The sequence below is a fragment of the Ailuropoda melanoleuca genome, chromosome 11 (genome assembly GCF_002007445.2).
Source record: "Ailuropoda melanoleuca isolate Jingjing chromosome 11, ASM200744v2, whole genome shotgun sequence".
In the NCBI taxonomy this organism is placed as follows: Eukaryota; Metazoa; Chordata; class Mammalia; order Carnivora; family Ursidae; genus Ailuropoda; species Ailuropoda melanoleuca.
Window position 1 is genome coordinate 99,789,369 of NC_048228.1, and position 16,185 is coordinate 99,805,553.

Consider the following 16,185-nt stretch of genomic DNA (forward strand, 5'->3'; position numbering starts at 1 on the left):
ATATACACAGTGAAATATTATTCGGCCTTAAAAAAGAAGAAATCTTGCCATTTGCAACAATATGGATGGAGCTAGAGAGTATAATGCTAAGCAAAATAAGTTAGAGAAAGACAAATATCATATCATTTCACTCACATATGAAATTTAAGAAACAAAACAAACGAGCAAAGGAAATAAAAAAGAGAGAGAGAGAGACAAAGCAAGAGCCAGACTTAAGTATAGCGAACACACTGCTGGTTACCAGAAGGGAGGCAGGTGGGGGTGGGGGAAACGGGGGATGGGGATTAATGAGCGCACTTGCTGTGATGAGCCCCGGGCAACGTATAGAACTGTTGACTCACTCTATCATACACCCGAAACTAATAGGACACTGTAGGTTAACTGTACCGGAATAAAATAAATGGCAAAAATAATATAAGGTAATAAGACAAAATTGAGACTGAACATCTTCATCATATCAATAAATGTGGCTGGACTTAACTCACCTATTAAAAGGAAATTCTTTCAAATCGGTTTGTAAAGCAAAACCCAACTCTATACTCTACTCAAGAGACACTCTTTAAATGAGGGATTCAAAAGTACTATGGAAGCCGCGATGACAAAGATTTCGCAGGCAAGTGGAAATACTCAAAGGAAGCCCGTTGCCTCTGCTGGGGGAGCGGTGTCAGAGGCGGCTCCGAGCAGGCTGCCTGGGTGAGGGTTCCTGCCCAGGGCTCCCCCGTCGGCTCCTACTCCTCGTCTCTCCTTTCCTTCTGCTTCAGCCATGGTGCCCTAGCTCCTCCTCAGCAATCTCCTCCTCTCCCATGTGGGTGCTTTCTGCCTGAATCACTCCTTGTGCAGCTACCCACTTAGTTTGCTTCTCGGCTTTTCCACACTTCTGTCCTAAAGTCTCCTTATCAGAAAGGAAATATCTAACAGCTACATGAAATAACTCCTCCTTGCCCTGAACCATAAAATAGCCATCTCCATAGTACTTATCACCACTTGGCATATGACATGTATTAGTCAGCTTGGGCTGCTGGGACACAATACCACGGATGTGGTGGTTAAGCCACATATTTAATATTTCAGATGTTCACATTTCTGAAAACTAGAAGTTCCCAATCAAGGTCTGGGAGGGTTTGATGTCTGGTGAGAGTTGTTCTCCTGGTTTGTAGATGAGTCTCTCGTTTCTTCACTCCTCACATGACCTTTCCTCTGAGCTCGGGGAGAGGGAGAGAGAGAGAGGGAGAGAGAGAGGGAGATAAAGAGAGAAGGAGGAAGACAGAGGGAGAGAGAGAGGGAGGGGGGAGAGCGAGGGAGAGGAAGAGAGAGAGAGGAGAGGGAGGGAGAGGGATGGAGGGAGACGGAGGGAGAGAGATCTTCCTATTTTTATAAAGTTACCAATCCTATCAGATTAGGACCCTACACTGTGACCTCATTTAACCTTATTGATCCCCATAGAGGCCCTATTTCCAAATAGAGTCACATTAAGCTCAGGGCTTCATACATATTTGAGGGGGATACGATTCAGTCCACAGCATGACCTATTTATCTTTTTATCATCTGTCCCATGCACGTTCCACGAGGCCGAGAACCGACGGACACTGTCCTCCGCTTCATCTCTACTGCCTCCGACACGCGCGGACACAACGAGAGCTCAGGAGAACACCGGGAACTCGGGAACGCACACGCCAACATCCCCGGATGATCTTTCCCATGTCTTTGCCCTCCCTAATCTTCCCTTTTCTCCTGTCTCAAAAGGGGATAATAAGTATACCTACCTCACCGCTTTGTTGTAAATGTTAAAGGAGATGATTCCTGCAAAGTGCCTCGCCTCGTACCTGGCAGCTGGTAAGAGCACAGTATCGAGCAGTTATTTCTGTTACGATTATTGTTGTTACCAGTATTAGGATTATGTTGAAGCTAATCCTTGACGGTCTTCTCCAGTCCCCCTGGGAGCAGGACTAAGTGGTGGAGACAGGGCCCGCCGGTGCCAGCTTGCTCCAGGGGGACGGGGGTCATCGTTGTCACAAGGTGTCACCTGTGCGTGATCTTGGTTTTAGTCTATAGTTTGAGATGTAATTTGGCACGGTTCCTTGGTTTTATAACCTAGATGGGTAGTTAATATCCTGACCCCCGACCCTTGTTTCAGGTTTCACAATGTTGCTATTATCTGTTCTCTACCCACATCGCCATTTCCATGGGATGTTGGGAGGCTTCCTGTGTGACTGGCGGACAGGTGGGGCGGGATGGAAGGAGGGGAAGATGCCTTCTGCACAGATCTTCACCCGAATCCGCTTCGCTGGGAAGACCCGGGTAGTCTAACTCATTACAAGGCCTGTGGCCAGGCATGCCCCCACCCCAAGACCTCCCCGGGGAAAGAAAAAAACAAGTGGGTGGGCTTGTCCAACCCTCAGACTCGCCAGCTGCTGTTCTCACTTCTCTTTATTTTATCTCAGGGAACAGACAACATCTTCCTGCTGCCACTGCCTGTCCCCCAGCCCTTGCCGCCCCACACAAACACTTCACAAAATTCTTGGTCACAAAGGAGGCCTGGGTGAGTCTCCACTCTTTGAACCTTTGTCTTGGGGAAGAATTAATCGTCGTTAGGAAGCAGCTGAGATTAGTGGGTGCGCGTGTAGCCCATCATACTTGCAGAACTGGAGGACTGTCCAGTTATATACTGGGGATGCAGGGCGGGGGCTGTCCCCAGCACCGGCGGACAAAATATCTTTCTAGAACATTCAGCTCCATGGTGTTTCTCTGTTTCAGTCAGCTAATCCAAAGGGTGTTGTCTGCTTTTCTGCACAGAAGACAACCACGCCTGTGCAGACTCCTGGCCCCGAAGCCGGGCTGGTCCACAGAGACAGGTGAGTGATCTCAGCGTGGGATCCCGAAGCTTCTTTGATAGCTACTCAGCTCTCCCCTGTTTTTTGTTTAGGGGAATAGAAAGATTGATAAGCAGTACTTCCCTTCTGATAACAATCACCTTGAGGAAAGACAAACTTTGAGGAGTACCTTAAAATACAAACCAAACAAAAGACATGTGAAAAATCAACCTGATTGCTACCGCTGTTCCTTCACGCTGCCAGGAGATGGGGCCACATCTATTTTTCTATATTCTGCAAACTGCACTTACTGTGGGGGAAATATGTGTTGGTAGGTTCATTCCACAGCGAATGATTTAATCTTGGCTTTATTTTTGCATTCTGTTCTCCTTCCGGGATCCCTCCTTCCCTCCCTCCCTCTCTTCCTTCCTACCTCCCTTCCTTCTTTCCCTCCCTTCCTTCTTTCTCTTTCTCTCTTTCTTTCTTTCCTTTTTTTTTTTTTAATTACTACTTTATTCTTAGGAAGCCATTAGAGAGCTCCCTCTTTTTTTTTTTTTTAAGACAATGAAGGACCACTCCTTGTTTGACTTTGAAAATGAATAAAATAGAAGCCATGGCCTTTCCCCTAGGGTGTTACTTCCTTCAGTTTTCTACTCAGAAAAATAAAAGTTAAGAACATCTGTTATACTTATTCAGTAAAGCCTCATTTTAGGCCATCGAAAGCTTTGGAAGAAAGGTGGAATGAACACCAGCCAACAAAGAGTTATTATCTGTCCTCCAGAACCCAGCTTGGGAGCAGTCATTATCACACCACTCCCACGTTGGGAGGTGAGTTCAATAAAAGGTACCCAAGCTAAGGCTGCAGCGAGCGTGTGGTGGGGGAAGGGGGATGTCTTGAAGGATGAGCCGGAGGTGGGAAATTGGCAAGAACTGGAGAGAAATGCTATTTTTTTTAAAGCTTTATAATTTACTGTATTCATCCTCTGAAATGCTCTATTGTATTTTTTTCTCCGTAAAAGGCCTAATTTCCCCCTTCATTCAATTCCTCTGCCCTAGTTTAAGAAAGAAAAAAAAAAAAAACCCAATTGATTGGAATCAAGGGCAGTGATAATTTCCATGACAATATCAACAGTTTTTAAAATCAGGCTCACAAGTTCTGAGCGAAATTACCACGTGGCTCCTGGAAAATCGGCCTCACAAGAGCAGCTTTTGCTAAACACTAATCTGGTTTCCAATCAGGCCACAGCCCACAGAGAACCCCTGTTAGCAGTAAGGGAAATCGTTTGATGGGTTTGATTGCATGGCTGGGCCAGCCCCCCCGCAGTCATCTGGGCAACCCCGGATGTAAGGAACTTACAGGCGTTACTGTGTGGCTTTGCTCCCATGATAGAGGTTAGTGGGCAAATGGCCTGGCTCTGGTTAAATCTTGCTTGTCTTGGAACCACTCTCCAATGATAACAGTTCTCTCTGAATGGAATTGCCAGCTTCCTTTGTTCATCTTTCCCACTGAAAGCACTCTGGTGTCCCTTCGTCTTTGGTTTGCATAGTTGTGTATAAGATATTCACTGGCTAGAAACACCTGCTTTGTGTATCTTGGTTTGCAGGCTGGTTTCAGGAAGGTTCTTTTGAGCTCAGTTCAACACTCTGAGTTCTGAGCCATGTTGTGGTTTACTGGAGGGGGTCAGCGGTGTTGCCAGAAAGGCGAAACCATCAGAAGATCGGGTCTCTTTAACTCCCTGCAAGCCCAGTGTCCCTCCAGACTCCAAACAATAGAATCAGAGAGATAAGAACATTCGCCAGCCAGCCCTAGATGATACAGACACCCCTATCCAAGCTTTTCATTCCTAAAGGAGATTAAGGTTGACTATCTGGCAGACCCACCTTCACCAAACAGCTCTTCACACCCTACACTTGGCTTTGTCATTTGCTCTGTCTTCTTATTGCAAGGCAGGCAAAGTGTGGGTATGTCCCAGTTCCTAACCTCTCTCCCTAGACAACTCAAAAAAAAAAAAAAAAGGCAATAAATGGTTAAATCACAGACTTCAACTCACATCTCAAGTTTATTCATGACCATGTGATCTTAATGCAAGGCTTTATCCTCGCCTATGGAATGGGAATAACTGGAATATGTACAGTTAACAGAGTACGGCACGTAGGAGGGACTCAGTACGTGTTAGCCATTATTCTCCTTCATCCTCATCAACAGATAAACAACGGAAAAGCTGGAAGAGACTTTAGAAATAATTATCTAGTCCAGTAATTTTCAAATATTTTAAAACCATAGACAGTGTTTTAATTTACTGTGGACAAGAGCATCTCCCTGGGAAATAAATCCAAGAGAAGCATTTTTGCAGAGGTATTAGGAGTCAGAAAATGAGAGGTCCTACCTGCTTGGGTGTCCCTCCTCCCCCCCTTCTTCTGACAGTCTTGAAAAGGTCTCTAGAACGCTAGGAATTCCAAGGCTTAGACTTTGACAACCACTCATCTAGCCCAATTTCACCATTTTAAGTAACACCCCAAGAGGAGGAAGGAGGCTTGTGTATGGTCATATCACTAGAGAGACCCGCTCTGACTTGACTAGTCTTACACAGCCTTGGACTAGGGCACTGGCCATACAAGTGAACGGCATGACCCTCATCTACTCTGCTTTCTGAAACTAGAATCAGGGCGTATGATCTTATGACAAGCAAAATATTTTGCCTCAAAATGGTCCTGGAAGATTAGAGATGTTTGGTCACAGTCAATGCAGGTCAGCTGTTACTCTCCTCCAGAGCCAGTAGCAGAGACCAGACACCCTCCCAATGGTTGGCTAAGGCATTCATGGCTTAAAACGCAATGTGTGGTCCAGACAGTATTATAGGATTCCTAAAGTGGTAACAATCTGGAAAGGTTGGAGCACACAGGGAATGCTCCCTGAAGGGTATTGTACCTAAGATAGCCCTAGAAGGAAGTCTCAAGCACTGGCAAATGGAAAAGAGATAAAGGCCGTTCACTGCAGATGACCCTCAACAGGAAATGTCATGGAAAACACAATATATGTGGAAAGCTGAAGAAAGTTGTAGAAACAACCAGCTTGGCAGGGGATGAGGATTCTACTAGAGAAGCTGAGGTATAAAAAATCAGACAACTGCCATTTGGAATTCGAGAGAGAGAATGGGAAGGTGAGGAAGAGAGAGAGAAGGAGGGAAGAAGAACAGTGTGATTTTATAAAGTTAAAACTCTGAAACAGACCTCTTATTTTCTTACAGAAGTTCTCCTGTGCCCCAGTGACATTGCCAAATTATGTTCCTGGTGTGCGTAAATCAGAACCGGCATCCTGGCAGGGTGGAGTGGTAAAGGTAGGAGAAGTAGGCTTCTTGTTGGGATCAGATCACCAATAGAACCCTATAGAAGCCATAAGCCACAGAGGAGATGAAGCCTGCCATTGGAATATACAGAGGAGCAAATCTAGTCAGTGACTTATCACGTGGACAAGAAGAGACATGAACAGTGGTGAACCTGGAGGGGAGAAGGTGAAGGAAAACCAGAAGGTACCTTGACACCAAGAGGAAAGGGGACAAAGAAACCTTTGCTCAAGGATCATGGTTCCAAACGCCTTCCCATCCTGGTTTGAATTAGGTCTCCTTTGAAGTCAGTGCCAGACACCTTCCTAAAGCTCTTTGGTCTGAGGGTGGTGCCCTCAGGACCACTACCTTTTTCTAAAATTTAAATCCAAGTTAGTTAATATAGAGTGTAGTATTGGTTTCAGGAGTAGAATTTGGTGATTCCTCCCTTACATATAACACCCAGTGCTCATCCCAACAAGTGCCCAGCCTTAATGCCCATCACCCATTTAGCCCATTCCCCACCTCCCCTGCAGCAACCTTCAATTTGTTCCCTGTATTTAAGAGTCTCTTACGGTTTGCCTCCCTCTTTGTTTTTATATTTTATTTTTCCTTTCCTTCCCCTATGTTCATCTGTTTTGTTTTTTAAATTCCACATGTGAGTGAAATCATCTGATATTTGTCTTTCTCTGACTGACTTATTTCATTTAGGATAATACCCTCTAGTTCCAGCCATGTTGTTGCAAATGACAAGATTTCATTCTTTTTGATTGCCCAGTAATATTCCATTATAGATAGATAGATAGATGATAAATAGATAGATAGATAGATAGATAGATACATACATACATATATATACTCATATACATACCACATCTTCTCTATCCATTCATTAGTCAATGGACTTTTGGACTCTTTTCATCATTTGGCTATTGTTGACAGTGCTGCTATAAACGTTGGGGTGCAGGTGTCCCTTTGACTCAACACTTTTGTACCCTTTGGATAAATATCTAGTAGTACGATTGCTGGGTCATAGGGTCCCTCTATATTTAACTTTATGAGGAACCTCCATACTGTTTTCCAGAGCGGCTGCACCCGTTTGCATTCCCACCAACAGTGTAAGAGGGTCCCCCTTTCTCTGCATCCTCGCCAACATCTGTTGTTTCCTGAGTCGTCAATTTTAGCCATTCTGACTGGCGTGAGGTGGTGTCTCACTGTGGTTTGATTTGTGTTTCCCTGGGAGTGATGTGGAGCATATATGGGCCTGTTAGCCATCTGGATTTCTTCTTTGGAAAAGTGTCTATTCATGTCTTCTGCCCATTTCTTAACTGGATCAATTTTTTGGGGGGTGTTGAGTTTGGTAAGTTCTTTATAGATTTTGGATGCTAGTCCTTTATCTGACATGTCATTTGCAAATATCTCCTCCCGTTCTGTCAGTTGTCTTTTAGTTTTGTTGATTGTTTCCTTCCCTGTGCAGGAGCTTTTTATCTTGATGAAGTCCCAATAGTTCATTTTTGCTTTCGTTTCCCTTGCCTCCAGAGACATGTCTTGTAAGAAGTTGCTGTGGCTGAGGTCAAAGAGGTTGCTGTCAGGACCACTAACTTACTTTGAACTTGGGTGACCCCCAGATAAAAGCCAATGGTTGGACATGAGTGGTCCAGACCAGGGCTAAGCAGGCACCAGATTTGAATTCCTAGACGTTTTCTCAAGTTACCAGCATCTGTCCTCTGGTTCAGGCCCCAACAGTGTGGGCCAAGGCCACCCACCACCCACCACCCACCACCATAACTAAACATCAGTTATTAATCTCGTGGTGTTCATCATTTTGATATTTGTCAGCTATAAAAATGGTAATGATTATAATACAAATAACAACAACAATAACTATCACTCTTTGGGTGTGATTTAGAAACAAAAGGCTATGAAAGCCATCTACAGATGATTTAACAACTGATTATTCCTTATATTGGCTCCAGTTTGAATTCTCAGCTCACAAGATTTTAAGACCTCACATGTTTGGAGGTTTGTTTCAAAACGAAGAGTCCTATCTGGGAGTCAAAAATCCCAGCTTCTGATTCCAGCCACACCTTTCTTGCTCTGTGATCTTGGCTAGGTAACAGATCTGAGCCACAATTTTTCATAAGAAGGAGAGCGGATGACGTAAGCTGTGTCTTTCCCAGGTTTGTGGTGAGGAGCAAAAGAAGGAAAGATGTTGAGAGTACACTGGTACATACATGTACTGATTAGAAGCTCACAGAAGGTACAGGACCACTTGTTTCTAAATCGCTCATGACACCTGGCAAGCTCCTGCTCTGTTTACTGTAATTACTGTTAGGTGTTGCGGCCAACCTTGCACTTGAAAGGCCACTCTAGACAATTGCCCAGAATAACATTTATATAAATTAAAAACAGATTCAAGTTTACTTTCCTCGGAATAAGGTAGATTTCAGTGAAAATCATTCGGGGGCTCTGAACAGCGAAGGTGTTTCTCTTGCTCGAATGATATGTTCATCGTATGGCTTTGCTTCTCGAGGCATCCAGAGGCTTCAGGCTGATGGAACGGCCGCCTTCTCCAACGGGCTGGCCACTGTGATCTGACGGTCTGGTCCCTGCAATTGAATTTCAGCCCGGACCTGACCTATCTCACTCTGTTCACTACTTGTTGGCCAGAATGGACCGCAGGGCCCTCCCAGCCTCACGGAGCCAGAAGGTGAGAGTGCTATCCCCCCGGGGCCCCAGAGGGCCGAGGGCTAGGAATCCTCAGGTACCCACAGACAGCCTCTATTTTTCCGTGCAGTGTAGTGCTTTGATTCAGTGATGGGCTCACCCATCGCTCCTTTTATAGACTGAGCATTCCTTGAGCACCTGCTATATGTCGGGAATGGTGCCTGATAGGGTTGCTACGAAGTCATAGACAAGCTCTCTTCCTTCGAGTGCAGGGTTTAGAAACACGCTCTGCACGGATGGTACATGAGCTTCAACCCGATGCTTCATCCTGTCTGAGGAGAGAAGGACGGATTCCTGCAGGTGGTCCAAGGTCAGTCCTGTTAGTCAACAGCGGAGAGGCAGGGGAAGAGAGGTGTTCCGGCAGGAGGGACGGNGGGGCGGTGCTAGTTGGGGGGGGGGGGCGGCACCGTGTGTGCAGGTGCTCTGGACAGAACAGATTGCTGAGGGTCAGCTGTGAGGCAGGATGGCCGGGACAGGGATCCTGGGTGGACCCAGGGCCGGTTAGGAGGTGGTGACAGCATCCAGGGAAGAGAGAGAGAGGCCTGTTACAGGGCAGGCGGTGTGCGGATGGGGGAAAATGTTCAAGAAACCATGGAATGCTGGCCTCCAGCTCTGAGCTTCCCCAGATGCAGCAGAGCAGAGAGGGAGGGAAATCGCCCTCAGCCAGCAAGACAGAGACCTGGCCGCTGCGTCCACCCCCTTAGAAGCTGGACTTCTGGCTTCAAGCCCTGCTTCCCCACATCTGGCTGTGTAACTCTGAGCAAGGTATTTGGCCTCTCTGTGCTTTCATTTCCCGTCTTCAGATGGGAAGAATGATAGACAGCTCATGTCTAGGAGATGACAGGAGTTAATACGGGAAGGGCTCCAGGCAGGGACTGTGGGGTGTGGACTAGAATTCCAGGGAGGTTCCCGCCTCTCCCAGCCAGGCCAGGCCTGTTCTGCAAGCTGAAATGTCAGCATGGGCGATTCCTGTCTCAAGTCCCTGCGGACAAAAGACGGTTTGCAGCCCCTTGGGGACCTGAGCAGTGTCCTTTTCTGTTTGCCTCACAGAGGCCTTCCTTTTTTGGCCAGCAGGGTGGGCGGGCTCTGAGCAAGGAGCCGTTTTTTGCTGAGTCACCCTGCCCAGCCACCCTCATGGCTGGTGATGGGTCCCCAGGCTCCTCACAGGAGGAGCCAGCAGGGGGGCCCCCCCAGAGCTGTTTCTGTTCTTGGGGGGGTGGGTGCTGAAAAGAGCATTTTATGTGGGGGGGATCAAAAAGCCTTCCGAAGAAACAATAGAGGTTTTTTTATGGGCACAGTGGGCTGTTTGCCAAAGCCTCGCCTGCGGAATCATGCCAGGAGAGGAGGGCCTGTTGCCACGGGGGCTGTTTGCCCTGAATTAGCATCCGTGGAAGGCAGCAGGAAGCAGGAACCCAGGAGGGCCTGGGTTCCGATCTTGTTTTTACCACTTAAGGGAGATGAGCCTTTGGCAGAAGCTTAGAGACTTTCTATTTCACTTCCACAGCTGCACACGCTGAATGATAATAGTTGCTGACCTTTTGTGAGCACTTGGTATATGCCCGTGGAACCTCTGAGGACACGGACTCTCAGAGAGGTCAAGTCACATGTGCAATCACACAGCCGTTAAGTGGCAGGGCAGGCTGCCTGACGCCGGGGCCGCTCGCAGCAGGTGCAACTGGCAGGAGGCCGAGGGGGCGAATGGGTCCGTCTGCAACAGTGGGTCTCACACCTAGTGGGTGTGCAAGAAATGGCCTCGGTCGGTGTTATTGCTATCATGTACTTTTTCAACAGATGTGTTCCTTGACACCAAATAGTAGAAACACAACATAGTAACATGGTTTCCTGGGCTGGCTTCGGTGCTGAATGAGGCAAAGGCTCATCCTGCCTCGTGGCCCACACATCATTACGATGTGGAGGGTCTGTGGGCAGAGGCCACAGGAGTGAGGACACACCCAAGCCACATGCTTCACCCGGGTTCTGTTTGCTTCTGGACTGTCTTGGGCTGACCTTGCTTTGAAGCAGAGTGACCTTCAGTCTGCATGTCCTTATTTTTGTGGTTCGGGCCTGAAGTGTGTAGGTTGTAGGAATTGCACAGATTCCCCACAGGCTTGCCGCATTTAAAATGCCCTTGACAGGTGTGTGATGCCTACTTTGCTAATTCCATGTGGGTCAGATACAAGGAGTTCTCACCCCTAAGAGAGCAAGAATTTTTCTTTTTCTTTTTTTTTTTTTTTTAAATATTTTATTTATTTATTTATTTGACAGAGATAGAGACAGCCAGTGAGAGAGGGAACACAAGCCGGGGGAGTGGGAGAGGAAGAAGCAGGCTCCCAGCAGAGGAGCCTGATGTGGGGCTCGATCCCATAACGCTGGGATCACGCCCTGAGCAGAAGGCAGACGCTTAACCGCTGTGCCACCCAGGCGCCCCAAGAGAGCAAGAATTTTTCTCAACCAACCGGGAACCGGGCTATTTTGCTTGTCAGCTTGTGGCCCCTTATTACCAAAGCTGCTGCCACTTCTTCTTCCCCCTTTTTTTTAAGCGTTTGCAATAGGAGATTTGTTTTTCTTCCTGTTTTCCCGTATAGTCCCCACAGAACCAGTCCCTGCTGCTGTAGCCAAAAGCACATTCTTCACTTGGTCGCCGTCAAAATCAAATTACCTAGCAAGCAGGGACTGACGAGGCCTGTCACTACACAAAGTTAATTAAAAAAAAAAAAAAGAAAGAAAGAAAAGGTAAGTGACCCAGTTTCCTGTGGCCTGTCACTTGAGCCATCCCTGTTTCTCACCGCCCCCCTCCCATGTGCCCTGGAGATGCCCAAGGACGAGGCCAGGCTGCTCTGCAGGTAACAGGGAAATGGGCTGGCAAGACTCGCAGCTGGAGCTTGGGGTCTGCCTACCATTTGGGCTCCGGTCGGAGTCCCTATCGAGACCATCAATCTTCGGCTCACGGCTGTGTTTCCTCGGGGGGTTGCATTTTCTTGTTCTGTTTTGTTCAGCATGGCATTCAAGATTCCTCCACAGAGATCTGTGTTGGGGCAGGAAAATACTACGTGAATTATGTCCTCGTGAAGTCACCATCTGGCCAATATTCATCTTGCAGCTCGGAATACCAAAGCCATCCTTTGGCACAGATGCTGGGCCAGATCAGCACGCAGAAGTGACTGCAGTCACAAACCAACACGCCACCCAGTGTCATTAATGCACCTGTGGCCACTTCAGGCTTCCATCCCGCACTGGCACAATGCTTGGCTTTTCCTTTTCGCGTGTGGCGTTTGGTGTTGTTTTTGTCCCTCAGGGGCGGGGAGGGAGGTTTTGCCATTTGAATCAGGTCCTACATCTTCAGAAGTAATTAAGTCACCGTCACGGGGCTGGTAAAAATGGGAGTGTTTGTGCGTGTTCGAGAAGCTGCATCACATGCGAACAATGCAACACTGAGCGGCTTTCTGTGGCTTGAAGAGGCCATTGTCCTGTGTGTCTGGACTCCGCTCTGCTGTTGGCGCTCAGTGGCTCCGGAAGCCCAGCCCCAGCCGCTGGTCTCCTGGTGGCTCTGTGCCAGATGGAAGAAGGGAAGGGACCCCAAGCCTGGAGAGAGAAAAGACAGAACACAAAACAGCCTATCATGACTTCCCTGTGAGCAGGGGGGGATTTCACAGCTGCCTTCATCCCTTCCCACACTGGTCCTGCCCAGTGGGTGCTGGTGCTGTTTTAAAGGGGGAAGGGGATGGGAGGGAAGCGTCCCATCCCCGCGCATTTGAAATTCTGGGAAGCCATGAATGCTCTCTCCAGGCAGAGACCAGCGAGTTCAAATACGGGACATGAGGAGGAACAGAAGTTGCAGGATCGCCAGCAGTGATGGTGCCTGCTGGTCCCGACAGGGCGGGGGTGTCTGAGGGTCGCGCCGAAGGCTCCTTCCATCCCAAGAGCCACGTAGGGTGTGGGGGTGAGGGAGGGCCTTGCTCTGGTTCAGCAACATGCAGGGGCGGTGACCCAGGCCCCTGGGCAGTGCACACAGGGGAGGGGCAGTGCTGTCACGGTGACCTTGCTGCGGGCGGTGCAGCCTGGGGCATATGGCAGCCCAGATTCTGCTCCCCTGTCACGTCACTTCTGCATGGAAATAGCAGAATTGCAGGCAGCAGTTAAAGGTTTCCAAAAGCCCTTGAGTGTCATTAGGGGCTTGTCACTGCCTTTTTCCGAGCTCTGCGATGAATGGCTCCCAAATGTCTCTTATCAAATTAAAGCTCCTTATCCCGGACTGGTGCCTCCTCGGCTAACTGGCTCCTGCCCACCCGACTAACCCAGGCTTATTCTGAAGCACCCTGTCCCATGCCCTGAGCTGCCTCTCTGAAGCCTTCTCCTTGCCAGCTGTCTTCGGGTCCATTCCGGGCAACAGCTGTGCGTTGAACTTCTGCCCCAGAGCCAGGCCCTGATAGAAGGGGAGGTGGGTTCGGTAATGAGTCAGATGGCGTCGAGTCACAATACAGAAAGCATTTCCGAGTGTCCGAGAGAGGAGGCGATAGTTTGAGTTTCAGTCCAAACTCAGGAGCTAAGTCCGCTCAGGCAAGTTACTTAATGTCTCCAGCCGTCTCTTTAGGAGGGCTCAGGAGTAAAATGGGGAAAATAATGCAGGGTTGTTCTAAGAATGGAATGAGGGCTTTCTCTAACTATTGATCACGGTATATTTCACATATGTATTTCACACACACACACACACACACACACACACACACGGCCCTCAAGGGCCCATTGTTACTTTCACTGCAGCTCAGATGGGCCATGAAGAAAGAGCAGTCATCGTTGCCTACAGAAGCCTGCAAAGGCCTCATCCAAGGACAGACTCGAGACTGTTTTCTCTTCTTGCAGCAGACGCGAGAGCAAAGGACAGTTCTGGGCAGGGAATGGCAGCCACAAAATCAGGGAGGCGGGAATCAGCCCAGCATGTTCCCGGAGAGACATGGACCGCCGGAGCCCCGGTTGCTGGGGGCCGAGGTGGAAGATGATCCTAGAAAGGCCTTTGGTAGCCAGGCTGACACCCACCAAGGCCGCCAGTCGCTTATTTGTCAGGCTGCGGCAAAAATGCTCGTCCTCCGTGTTCTCTGCCGTGTCGGTTTCGGCCCTCCTCCTCAGACTGCTGGTGCCCAGCTTTCCCATTCAGCCTTGCCTGCTTCCAAGGTCAGTACAGCCCCTGGCACCGCTCAGGACTGGTTGCTTGTCACCCATCACCTTGTGTGTGGAAACCTCATAGGGGACTTCGCCGGTGAGCACGTTGCCACCGCTCTTTGCATGCAGACAGAGCTTCATAAATGTTGCTTCAACAGGTGGACTCTTAATTAGTAGACAAGGAGTAGGGCTGGGAAGAACAGAGCCAGTTCTGGGAAGTAGAACCCCAATAAAGATGGACATCCTATTCTCTGGCGACCTAGCTTGAGTCATCAGCCTCTTTGATCCTAGCGTTTTGTATGACCAGTACAAAGGCCATTTGTGCCTAAGGAGGTTCTGAGAAGTAGGGAGGAAGCTCAAGGACCTCGGGAGAGGTGTGCAGCCTGAGGGGAACCCTTGTTTCCCCAGCTACAGCTGCCACAGTGCCCAGAGGGCTTGGAGTCCCCCGAGCTGCATATCTTCCCACTCCCTCTCCAGGGAACAAAGGCCTAGATGGGGCCCCTGCACCAGCCATGCTGTGCCGATGTCACACTTTGGCCTGATTTATCAGGAGGTGGTGTGTGCATTGGTAAGCAGAGTGGTTCTGGTGGGAGGGAGCCTGGGGTCAGGACTGACACTTGCCGAAATCCCCCTGCCAGTAAATGAGTGGGTGAGCTGGGACTGAAATGGAAGATTTTCTGACACCAGGCCCGTGACCTTAAACCATCCCACCCAGCGAAGATGCCCAGTGTGTTCCACTTGGAGCTTGGAGCACCATGGCCCCCAAAGGGAAAAACATAGAGTCAAGGGCACCATAGGCACAAATCGTAAAGACTAAAACTTGGGAACTGTAGGGAGGAGACGGGAGAGAGGAGTGGTGACACCTTAGCATGGGTGGAGGGAAAGGCTTGGTGGAGAGTGGAGAGTTGGGGCTTCAGCGGTTAAATGTGGACCACCACGGAGGGGAACCAGAGGGCATCGGAGAGGGCACGAGCTGGGTTCATGATTGTGAATGAGCAGTCACAGCTCCGTGAAGGGGTACAGGCACAAAAGTACAGGGAGCCCTGCCTCTGCACAAAGGAAAGCAGGGTTCCTGACTTCGAGAAGAAGGGCCTGTCTCTCTTTAATTGTGCTCATGGAGTCAGGACGGGCATCTGGGCTGATTCCAGAAAAGAAAGACTCAATGAGGAGTCTAGATGGGCTACAGAAAGAACATATATTCACTTTCTTGCTTATCTGTCCTTCTGTGTGCAATTGAGCTGGAAGGGCTGCTGGGTGTCCCTCCCTGCTGTGGACCCTCCATCTTCTCCTTCTTCATAGCTTCTGTCTTGGCAGCCCAGAGGGATGGCCTCAGAACCTTGAGCTTCCCGGCCTGCTGACTTTCTCCAGCCTGGAGCAGTGACCTTGGAGCCTCTGAGCATCAGGCCTTAAAGGTTCTTCACAGCGGGTCCCCCACAGCATGAATTGACCTCTCCCTTGTTAGATCGCTGTTTCTGTATAACCTCACTGTGCTATTATGCCGGCAGGATCTGGTCCAGTTACTCAGTTATATTAAAGACCTCGTCGTTGGACTGAATGGTTCTGTGCCCCTCTCCCAAATTCATATGTTGATGCCCTAACCCCCAGTGTGATGGTATTTGGAGATGGGGGCCTTAAGGCAGTTATGAGTGTTAGACAAAGTCATGAATGTGGGCCCCATGTTGCACTTAGTAACTTTAGAAGGAGAGGAACAGTTGGGTCACAGCTTCCCCTCTCTGCCATGTGAGGACACAGGGAAGGTCACTGTCCATGAGCCTGGAAGAGAACCCTCACCAGGAATGGAATCTGCAGACTCCTTGATCTTGGGTTCCCAGCCTCCAAAACCATGAGAAATAAATGTCTGTTGTTTAAGCCTCTCAGTGTATGGATTTTATTCTAGCAGCCCGAGGATGCATCCTCAAAGGATGAGGAAAGAAGGAGAAAGGAGTTGAAAAGTAAGGGACAATCCAGAAATGTTAATTCTTGAGAAGGGCATCAGATGGGAAGATATGTGACCACGTTGACACTTGGCCCTTGAGTTGACACTTGACCACGTTTGCACCCAAACTCAGCTGCCACACCTGCAATGTTGAATGGCATTGATTTGTGGGCCTGTATCCCCCTCAATAGACTCTGAGCTTCTTAGGACTGGACCTTGCCTTATTCATGTT

The 16,185-nt window shown here is 48.8% G+C and overlaps 2 long non-coding RNA genes across 2 annotated transcripts; both read left to right on the plus strand.

Moving 5' to 3' along the window:
• The first annotated feature begins 2,449 nt into the window (after positions 1 to 2,449).
• Positions 2,450 to 6,600, plus strand: LOC117804464. Its single transcript, XR_004628932.1, has 3 exons — positions 2,450 to 2,539; positions 2,755 to 2,852; positions 6,059 to 6,600. It is a non-coding gene; the product is annotated as an uncharacterized LOC117804464 (long non-coding RNA).
• Positions 6,601 to 7,635: 1,035 nt separating this feature from the next.
• LOC117804463 lies at positions 7,636 to 15,872 on the plus strand. The gene is made up of 3 exons (XR_004628931.1): positions 7,636 to 9,170; positions 11,446 to 14,029; positions 15,317 to 15,872. It is a non-coding gene; the product is annotated as an uncharacterized LOC117804463 (long non-coding RNA).
• The last annotated feature ends 313 nt before the right edge of the window (positions 15,873 to 16,185 follow it).